General features: G+C 31.9%; 1 non-coding gene across 1 annotated transcript; it reads left to right on the forward strand.

The window, feature by feature from the left end:
* Window positions 1-250: 250 nt before the first annotated feature.
* On the forward strand, window positions 251-357 carry LOC121228525 (small nucleolar RNA R71). The gene has a single exon (XR_005926101.1). It is a non-coding gene; the product is annotated as a small nucleolar RNA R71 (small nucleolar RNA).
* Window positions 358-11,696: the final 11,339 nt, after the last annotated feature.

The following is an 11,696-nucleotide window of genomic DNA, read 5'->3' on the forward strand; positions in this document are numbered from 1 at the left end:
CTTTTTATTTAAAAGTCCTACCTAGTTAGATAGCATAGTGACCACGTCGAGGTTGAAAACACTAGTTGCTTTTGTCTGCTTCGTTCTCATGACTTGCCACTGATAGTTATTCAGTGACACCTCTTCAATAAATTCGTAAGCCTCTTCAGGTGTTTTGTTGTTTAAAGTTCCACTGGCGGCTACATCGATCAGTTGCCTTGTTGAGGGGTTCACACCATTGTAAAAAGTCTGAACCTGGAGCCGTAGAGGTAACCCATGGTGAGGGCACCTTCTCAATAAGTCCTTGTATCTCTCCCATGCATCATAAAGAGTTTCTAGATCCATCTGCATAAAAGAGGAGATATCATTCCTCAATTTAGTAGTTTTAGCTGGCGGAAAATGTTTAAGTAAAAATTTTTCGGTTATTTGTTCCCAAGTGGTGATTGACCCTCGTGGTAACGAGTTTAACCACTGTTTAGCCTTATTCCTTAATAAGAAGGGAAATAACCGAAGGCAAATGGCATCGTCAGAATCACCATTAATCTTAAAAGTGTCGCAGAATTCCAAAAATTTTGCTAAATGAGTGTTTGGATCCTCGTCCTGCAAACCATCAAACTGAACAAACTGTTGTATCATTTGAATCGTGCTAGGTTTCAGTTCAAAATTATTTACAGCAGTAGCAGGTCTAACTATACTCGATTTAGTTCCTGTTAAAGTAGGTTTAGCATAATCATACATAGTACGAGGAGCGGGATTCTAATCTACTGGATTTACAGCAACCACAGGAGGTAGCAGATTCATCTGATTTTCAGCCATCTCCTCAGTATTAGTGTGAATATTGTCCTCTCGCTCTTCCTCTATGTATTGTAGACTTCGCCTTATTTCTCTTCGGTTTCTGTGAGCTGTGCTCTCGATCTTACTATCAAAAAGCAAAGGTCCTAACGGGTTTCTTCTAGTCATAAACTAGAAAAACTTTCCAGAAGTAAATAAAAGAAAATTTAGTAATTAAAATAAAAACAAAATTAAATTGCAATAAAAATAAATAATGGCTAAAGTAATAAAAATTAAGTGTTCCTAATATCTTAATCCCCGACAATGGCGCCAAAAACTTGATGGTCCTAAAACTAAATAAAAATTTGACTAAGTCAAGCGCACCTATCAAACAGTAGTATAGTTGAGGTGAGACCTGAAATATCGTATCCACGAGGACTAAAAGTACTAGTAATTATTATCTTTTTATTATCTAGCCTAAGAATTGAAGGGATGTTTTCTAAACTAAACTTAATTATCTAACTAACTAAGAACGTGACAGAGATAAAAGTTGAAAAATATTCTTTGGAAAACCGATGGAGAAGACAATACCCAAGGAAGAATCCACTTAGACTTCACTTATCACTTCTGAATTAGACGATTTATTCACTTGACTTAATCCGTAAAAATCCCTAATTTATGTTAATATCTCTCTCGAGACTAAGAACGACTGACTCTAGGTTGATTAATTGAAATATCTTTCTAATTAAAACCCCTATTGCCGCATTAACTCGATCTTAGATCCCCTTATTAGATTTGACTCTAATCCGGCAGATTTATGTCGTCCTATCTCTAGGATTGCATGCAACTCCGCTTAATTATGAATGATCTACTCTTAAACGAGGACTTTTGCTCCACTGAGTAAGCACATTAAAAACCTGAATTAATATCATGGAATATTAAAGCAATAATTAAAACTCACAATTAAGAATAAGAACAAGTATTTATCGTATAATTCAAATAGTAATAAGATTCGTCTTAGGTTTCATCTCCCTTAGGTATTTAGGGATTTTAGTTCATAATAATGGAAAACATCTCAAAATTGGGAAAACAACAAAACACAGAGAAACCCAAAGAACTTCTAAGGAAATTGAGTGGAGATCTTCAATCTTGAAGTAGATCCTGCTTCCGAGTTGATTGTGATGGCTGTCCTTGAGTATCTCCTACATTCTACTCTGCATGCCCTCTTTAATCCTTTTCTAGGGTGTTTATATAGACTTTGGAATGCTTCAAAACCCTCAAAATTAGCATTTTCTGAATAGAATTAGACTTAGGCTCGATAGGGGCACGGCCGTGTGGCACGCCCGTGTAATGATGTTCAGGCCGTGTGTAATTCTGAGTTGGTTTTTAGTCGACACGGCCATGACACACGGGTGTGTGGCCTACCGGTGTGTCACACACAGGTGTGTGGATCACTTATGTGAAAGTGCTTAGGCTGTGTGAAACACTGAATTAGGACCAATTTGTCTGTTTTTGGCCCGTTTCTTGCTTTTTTTGCTGTCCTATGCTCACCTAAGTGTAAAACATAAATTTAAAGGATTAGGAGCATCGAATTCAATGAAACTAAGGAAAAATCATCCATAAATATGTTAAACATATTTATGTATATATCATTGTTTATCAGTTAATCTCGGATTTTATTTTACGGTTCTAACACAAAGCTCTTTAGCTAAAACACGAAAATCCCTTAAACTCTCTAAATCTTTTCTTAATCTTAATGTGATGAAGATGTCAATTTTGGGGTTATTAAGGTCATTTTATAGGCTGAAATTCGAGTGAATATATGACTAAAATATCCCTTGAATAATCAGAGTTCAACCGAGAAAAGATAGCAGAGTTTAACTGGGAGAAGAAACCCGATTTAAGTTGAATACACGTCACTACGTCGTGACATCGCTATCGGCTCATCGGGATGTCACTTGTTGCGTCATCGAGCTGACGGGTTCTTCTCGTCGAGACATTGTGTGTCGCATCGTTGGGATATTGGCTCTTTCTCGTCACGACATCGACTTTGTTTCGAACGAAATGCGAGGCACAGTCTACAACTTTATATAAAAGACTCAAGATAATATAATTAAAAGAAAATTGGATTTCATGTACAATTATTAAAAATGGTTTATTTGAGTTTATTTTAATTTGGAAACATAAAATAAAATTTTAAGTTTTAAAAGGAGACTATATTATTTTCAATCTTATTGTAACAAATTGCCATCGGTTAACACTATCAAGAGATAATTTTTTTTCAATAACTTAGTTAATTGGTTTTGATATTTTCAAATTTAAAATTTCAATATTGAAAAAAATAGAAATTTAGAACTTTCGATGAGGAGATAAACAAGTAAATTAAAAATTTTTAAAGCATTCTTTTAGTTTTTACCGTATTTTCACTTTAATCCTTCATATTTTTTTTTACCTCGATCAATATTAAAAAAAAAGATATATTTTAGGTGACCAAAATGAAAGCAACCTAGAAGTTGGGTGACCAAAATGAGAGTGTGGACATGATGTGGCGTCTACAAGTTAACTGTTGTTAAAGATTTAACGGTTGGGTGGCTACAATGAAAGCACCCTAAAAATTGAGTGACGAAATTGCAAGGGTTTCATTTTGACCAACTAGGTAGTTTACCTTTTTTAATATTATAATATACTATTTTTATATATTATATAGTTTATACCATATAAAAATTGAATTATAATAATACTAAAACTTTAAAAAACTTCTAACATGTTTAAAAGTTTAATTGAAAAGGTTTTATAATTTTTTAATTTAAAACTATATAAAATTATTAAATATGAAATAAAAATAGTAGAAATTATTATTTTTAAAATATAAACAAATTTAAAATGAGTTTGAATTAAATATTTATATATATATGAATAAATTTAGATAAAATTTAAAAATTATATTTCAAGTTGGGTTGAATAAATATAGATTATATTAATACTATACAATGATTTGACTTAAACTTAATTCGGTTCAACTTGTAAACAAATTATCTTGTTAAACATTAGATATTTTGGTAAATCTTTAAAAATATTGATAAATTATTAGATATATTGATGACTCCTTCGAAATTTTGATAAATTGTTATATTATATTATTTATTAATTTATAGTATAGAGATTTCGAAATGCATTCATTCATCTTAACAACTTCTTAGCGATTCAGATGGCATTATGAATGATGCATGAAGAAAATACAAGTCCTTACTCCTTTGAATTTGACTACACTTTACTGAATTTACATATATATATATATATATTAAATTATATTATGTAATCCATATGTTAAAAGAAAGAAAAACTGGAATAAGAACTAAGATAAAAAATAGTAAGAGTTAACATCCATAATTAGACAAAGTACTAATATTTAACATTAATAATTAGGCAAATGGTTTAATTGTAACGCCCCAAAATTTTAATTTTTGATTTCATGTATGTGTGACACACAAGTGTGTATCTAATTTAGTGGTTAAGTGTTTTGGGTGTGTGTGAGAGGTCCCAAGTTCAAACCTTACTTGGGAAAATTTTGGTATTTTTATAAATAAAGCCTTAACCTTGTGCAAAGGGCTTAAGTTTAATTGTTGGTAAATTTATATTAGAATGGGTTTGCTAGTCTGGTGGTTAAATGGAGTGTTGGAGTGTTAAAGATCTTGTGTTCAATTCTTTTTGATGGTGTGGAGATAGAATTTTTGCTCCAATTTCGGGTAAGTTGTGTTGGGGCAAAATTCTGAGTAGTTGTGTTTTTTTGGGTTAATAGGGAGTGATTTTAGGAGATAATTGGGGAGAGGTTATCAAAAAATAATATGATTACCTTTTTGTTGCAAAATAATAGAGTTTCGATTTTCTCTCCAATTCCCCCAATTTTTTCTGACGTTTTCTTCTTCTTCTTCTTTTCTCTCATCTGCCGATTCTTTCCCCTAGTTGCTGCCGAAATTTCCATTATTTTTTCCCCTTCCATTTCTTTCTTCTTCTTTTTTGCCAATTGATTCGGTTGTTCATCATTGGTTGCACGTGTTTGGTAAGTAACAGTTTTGTCTATTGTTAATTGTTCTTGGTTAATCTCTAAAAGGGGGATTCCTTTTTAGTGTTTAGGAGTTAATCAATAGGCTCGTCGTTTTGAATCGACGCTGTGATTGTGCGAAGTTGTGGTTACTCAAGCAAGGTAAGGGTTTTGTTAGGTTTTTAGTCGAGTTCCTTCTGAAAATGGTTGATTATAAACGAATTAAGTGATTAATGTGGAGATATGTTGGTCGATTTTTAGGTTTTTGAGGCTTAGGAGTGCTTACGCATTAGAAAAGATACCAGGTGTGTACTCGAAACGCAGAAAATAGGATTCGGCGAAAAGCCAAAATTGCTTGTTGTTGAGAAATAAGAGAAATAAGAGAAAATGATATGAAAAAAACTGTAGAGAAAGGAAATAAGGGTGTTATAAACTTGGAAATCAACATTTTGTACTAAAATAGTTTTGGACAGTAGCAGTAGTCTAACTTTGAAAAATCATCAAAAACAATGGAAATTGAGTTAGAGGTTGAATATAATATGAAATTAAATTTTATTGAGTTTACTTTTTCACGGAAGAAACAATATAAGCAATGGAATTGTAAATTATGAGATATAATAAATTTGGGAGACAAGGTCAGAATGATTTCTGGTTCCCCTGTTCTGACTTTGGAAAATCATCAAAAATCGTAAAAAAATAATTAGGGGCTTAAACTTATAATTTAAATCCTTAATGGGTCTATTTTTAAGAGAAACAAACAGAAACATCATCCAAATTCTATACCAAGAGATAAATAATTTTTAGTAAGAAAAGGTTGAAGCTGTCAAACAGTAGAATAGGGATAAATTTGAAGATTTTACTGTACTTATTTGATAAACTATAAATTTTGAAAATTTTATGGTAGAAAGGTATTTGAGTCTAGTTTCAAAAACATCAAGTAGATCTTAATTCAGAATTTTGTAACTCAAGATATAAAAATTTAGTGACAATGACTCAAGTACGCAACTTTGAATGAACATATAAGTAAATAGTGAAAACATATATGAATATTTAGCTATCATGGGTTACATTAAAAATGGATCAAATGGCCAAGGCCAATTTGGGTTGAGTGGGCCACACGGGCAGATCACACGGGCATGTGAGTCCATTTTTATTGAAATGTTTCTAAGGTTGCACGGGTCGCCCAAGTCGACTGTGAACCTACTGTAAGGTCGGTAAGCACTACTTAAACCCCTAAATGGGTGGAATTGACTAAATGATATCTATACTGAGCATGTTAATATTTGAACTGAATATATGTATTGAAATTGCATAATAGCATATCATCCATTGTATGTTGCATTGCATTGGGTAGGGGGTTGTTATTCGGAGGAAGTGTACTGAAATGCTTTAAGCCTAATTTACTGGCAGCTCAACTACAAACTACTATTTTGTGCCGTATTTGGTACTACTTAGAGTATAGGGATGGGTGGGTTAATTATATCCCCATATGGAGTGTAGGGTTGGACAGAGATGGTGTGTAGAGGCTGGTTGGGTAGGATTTTGCTACTACATAATTGTTACTGCTACTGATACTGTGATGGGCTAAGGCCCTACTGCAATTTTGACATTGTACTGAGATGGGCTAAGGCCCAAACTGTCACTAATACTGAAAAAGGCTTAGGCCCAAGACTGTTCAACTGTGCACTGTGAATACTTATTGTTTGTTTGTTTCTGCGGGATTACATACTGATTTTACGTAAACTCACCATTTTTGTTTAATGTGCACAGGTAATCCCCAGACTTAAACGGATCGGTGCAACAGAGGACTCAACGGTGACCACGGTAATTTTTGGGCTTCATGGTTTTCAATTTACGATTTATAATTTTATTATTATTGATTATTTGGGTTGTAATTTAAGGACCCTCTAGGAATTTGGTTTTCAATTTGGGTTTTTATTTATTTATTTTACTTTATGGATTTATACTTGCTGGTCGTAGGAAATTCGGTTTTCAAAAAGTTAAAGTATTTTCTAAACGCATGATCACTTAGACTATTTTATTAAAGCTTCCGCAACGAGGGATGTTTCAAAACAAATGTTTTAAATTAATAAAGACGACTTCCTAAGTTTTAACATAAGTTTGCTAAAGATAATAACATGGAATGTTTTCGTTGTAACAACGAGGTTTCAAAAACACTATCATGTGACATTGCCAGATATGGCCATAATGTTTAGGCCAGGTTTAGGGTGTTACATTAATGGCAAAAGTGCACCATCCATATATACCTATCACCATCCCTTACATTTGTAACCAACAATTTAAGTGCTACTGAACTCAACATCCTCATCCTCGTCATGTGCATTAGTTGGTGGATACTCCTTGTTTGGTACAAAAGGAGAAAGCTTGTTCAAAGACGATAAGGCATTTGCCCTTAAACTTCTTTATTTGTCAATGTTGTTTTTTTGAAAACCTAACTTGTTCTCAAACTCCCTAAAATTCCTACAATTATAAAAGCTTAGTATCCATAAATAAAGGAAGAAAGCTTGTTCAAAGACCATAAAGCATTTTCAAATTTATGTAGAGTACCAAAAATAATAACATGTCAAATAACAAGAGATGTTATGCTGCAAATTACAATGAATACCACCATATCCCATTTTCCAAATTTAAACTAAATCAAATGTGTTCCTCTACCCAATATTTACTATTTTCAACCTCAACCACACAATAATGCACACCCAATTAGCAAGTAGCAACACCAACATAATTCAAATAATAGATAATAAATTTTAGGCCTAAAAGTGCTAATGCAAATTGTATGTTTATGTCATCAAATAAATAAGTGTAAAATCATCATTTAAGTAGTAAAATCTACACTCTGGTCATCATTTTTTCAAAAAAATCATCAATCTTTTACTCAACGAAAAAAAACTTGATCATTAAAACTGAATCTTAATCAATTTCAAAAACCAAAATCAATGATTCTTTGGCATCAAGTAATCAACAATGCCCTTTCCCCTGCAACTAAAGTAATATTGCAAAAATTATTGAGAGAAACCAAGATGGTGTCAAACTAATAACGTAAATCAGACTTCATTAATAAGATACTTTCTATATATTAAGAAACATTCTAGCTGAAAGTTAAATGAATAGGCTTAAATTGAAGATGCAATTTACCTACGTTTTGCACTCGTGATTTATTTACTTGAAACGAAAAGTATTTTGTCAACTAATCTTGTATGTATCAGTTTAAGATGCAGAAAAACAACAAATATTAGTCCATCAATGTTATAATCGAAAAAGCTTATTCTTGTGCAACTTATTGTGTTTGTTAATATGAGAATGTGAAACAAACAATTCGATAATAAAAATTTAAAAAAATATTAAATTAAATAATAAAATAAATTTTAAACTTCCCAAATCGATTAAAAATACATCTTTTTAATAAAAATTACTTATAAATAAGTTTTCAACAAACAATTAATATAAAAGAATGCACCAAATCAACAAACAAAAAACATTAAACCATCAAATATATGTAATATTGTTATAGAAAAATAAATAAAATAATAATAAGTAAAAAGTGGATGAAAAATACGAGAGTTTAATTTTCACTTACAATGTGCTATTTATAAGCTCCTTTACATTCAATTAGTAAATGTATTACATTCAATGAATTAAGTTTTCTTAATTACTCTATTTAATGGTCTCCTGGTTATAAATGAAGTAAAGAGTTTTATCTCATTACTTTAATATGTTTAAAGGGGTTATAGACATCCATATAATGTATTTACAACACTCCCCATTGGATGTCTTTTAAATAAAAATGTTCCTCATTAAAATCTTTATTAGGAAAAACCCTATTGGGTAAAAACCTAATGAAAGAAAAATAGTACACAATCTCCTATTACAAGTTGCCTCGTTAAAAACCTTTACCAAGAAAACCCAATGGGACAAAACCTTGGTTAAAGGAAAAGAGTACAACGTGTTTTAGACTCCCCCTAATGGAAACATCATATTATATCTTTGAGTCGACACATTCCAATCTTGTTTCGTAGTCTTTCAAATGTTGAAATTGGCAATGCCTTGGTAAAAAGATATGCTAAATTATCACTAGAACGAATTTGTTGAACTTCTATGTTACATTTCTTCTCAAGATCATGATTGAAGAATAATTTTGGTGAAATATGTTTCATCCTGTCACCTTTGATATAATCGCCCTTTAATTGAGCTATACATGCAGCATTATCTTCGTATAAGATAGTTGGCATATTTTCCTGTAAAGGCAAATTACATAATGGATATGTTGGATTAATAACCTTAGCCTAACACACTCTCGGCTTGCCTCATGCATTGCAATTATTTTAGCATGATTTGAAGAAGCAGCAACTAATGTCTAATTTGTCAAACGTCATGATATAACAATACCTCCACATATAAATAAATATCCCGTTTGAGATTGACCTTTATATGGATTCGATAAATATCCAACATCAGCATAACCAACTAATAGAGATTTTGAATCATTTGAATAAAATAACCCCATATCAATGGTCCCTCTGAGATATCTAAATACCTGTTTAATTCAATTCCAATGTCTATATGTTGGAGAAGAATTTAATCTTGCTAACAAGTTTACAGCAAAAGCTATATTAGGTTTTGTGTTGTTTGCAAGATACATCAATGCTCCTATGGCACTTAGATATAGTACTTCAAGACCAAGAAACTCTTTATAATTCTCACAAGGACGAAATTGATCTTTATTCACATCTAACGATCATACAACCATCGGGGTACTCAATGGATGTGCTTTATCCATATAAAATTTCTTTAAGATCTTTTTCATATAAGTTGACTGATGGACATGAATTTCATCTTTTAAATGCTCGATTTGCAGGCCAGGACAAAACTTTGTTTTTCCAAGATCTTTCATCTCAAATTCTTTCTTTAAACAATTTATTGCATTTTGAAGCTCTTCAGGAGTTCCAATAATATTTAGATCATCAACATAAATAACAATTATCACAAAGTTTGATTCAGACCTTTTTATAAAAACACATGGGCAGATTAGATTGTTTTTATAACATTCTTTTAACAAATATTCACTAAGACGATTGTACCACATACATCTAGATTGTTTTAATTCATATAAACTTTTCTGTAATCTAATTGAGCAATTTTTCTGGGAAACTTTATATCCTTCAAGGATTTTAAATCCTTCTGGGATTTTCATATAAATTTCAGTATCAAGTGTACCATACAAATAGGCTGTAACAACATCCATTAGACGCATGTCAAGTTTTTCACGTACTGCCAGACTAATAAGGTATCTAAATGCGATTGCATACACCACAGGAGAATATGTCTCTTCATAATCAATGTCGGGCCTTTGTAAAAATTCTTGTGCTACAAATCGTGCTTTATATATTACAACTTCATTTTTCTCATTTTTTTTCGCACAAATATCCATTTATATCCTATTGGCTTTACATATTTAGATGTTTGGACTATAGGTCCAAAAACCTCACGTTTAGAAAGTAAATTTAATTCTGTTTGAATTGCGTCTTTCTATTTTGGTCAATCTTTTCTATTTCTGCATTCCTCAATAGATATAAGCTTAGGATCCTCATTTTCTTTTGATATTTCAATAGCAACATTATAAGTAAAATTGTTGTCGACAACTATATTTTTTCAGTTCCATCTTTTTCCCGAAGTAACATAACTTATTGAGATTTCTTTGTTATCATCATTTTCAGGTACCTGAACCTCTTCTGGGGTTTTTTGATTAGTCATATCTTTGGCCTCTTCTTGGGCACTTGCCTCCACAATATTATCATCTTGAATAATTGCTCCTTTCCTTTTACGATGATTTTTATCTTTGAAATTGATTGGCCTTCCATGCTTCAGACGTGGATTTTTTCTTTTGCACTAATAATTTGCCCTATTGGGATATCAATTCATAATGGCGCATTTTTAGCTGGTATGTAAGATTTTGTAATTATCTTTAGGTCAGCAAATGAATCTGGCAGTTGATTGGCGATGCTTTGCAAATGTATGATCCTTTGAACTTGTTGTTCACACTGACTTGTATGAGGATCTAATTGAGATAGTGATGATCCATTCCATATAATTTCTTTTGCCAGTTGTATTTTCTCTCTCCCTAATGTTGGGAATGTTGTTTCATCAAAATGATAATCAATAAATCGTGTAGTAAATAAATCTCTAGTTAATGGTTCAACATATTTAATTATAGAAGGAGATTCATAACCAACATTTATTAGGACCAATCTTTGTGCGTTGTGGTGGAGCAATTGGAACATATACTGCACATCCAAAAATTCTAAGATGGGAAAGGCCAATTGTAATGGGGAGTACTTATTATAACTTGTTGGCCTTAAGCACACAAGTGCTGCTGTATGCAAAATAGCATATCCCCAAGCTGTAACAGGGAGTTTTGTTCTCATAAGTAATGGTCAAGCTATTAGTTGGAGGCATTTGATAAATGATTCAACTAAACCGTTTTGTGTGTGAACATGAGCTACGTGATGTTCAACTTTTATCTCAATTGACATACAATAATTATTAAAAGCTTGGGATGTAAACTCACCAGCATTATCAAGATGAATAGTTTTGAGTGCATAATTTGAAAATTATGCTCTTAATCAAATTATTTGAGTAAGTAGTCTTGCAAATGCCATGTTGCGAGACAATAATAAACACACATCTGACCACCTACTAGATGCATCTATTAATACCATAAAATATCTGAATGGTCCACATAGTGGATGAATGGCCCATATATATCATCTTGAATACGTTCTAGAAATGTGGGAGATTCAATCCCAACTTTAGCTGGTGATGGTCTAATAATAAATTTTCCTTGAGAACAAGCGACGCAAGATAAATCCTTGAATTCAATAAT

The sequence above is a fragment of the Gossypium hirsutum genome, chromosome A04 (assembly GCF_007990345.1).
Source record: "Gossypium hirsutum isolate 1008001.06 chromosome A04, Gossypium_hirsutum_v2.1, whole genome shotgun sequence".
In the NCBI taxonomy this organism is placed as follows: domain Eukaryota; kingdom Viridiplantae; phylum Streptophyta; class Magnoliopsida; order Malvales; family Malvaceae; genus Gossypium; species Gossypium hirsutum.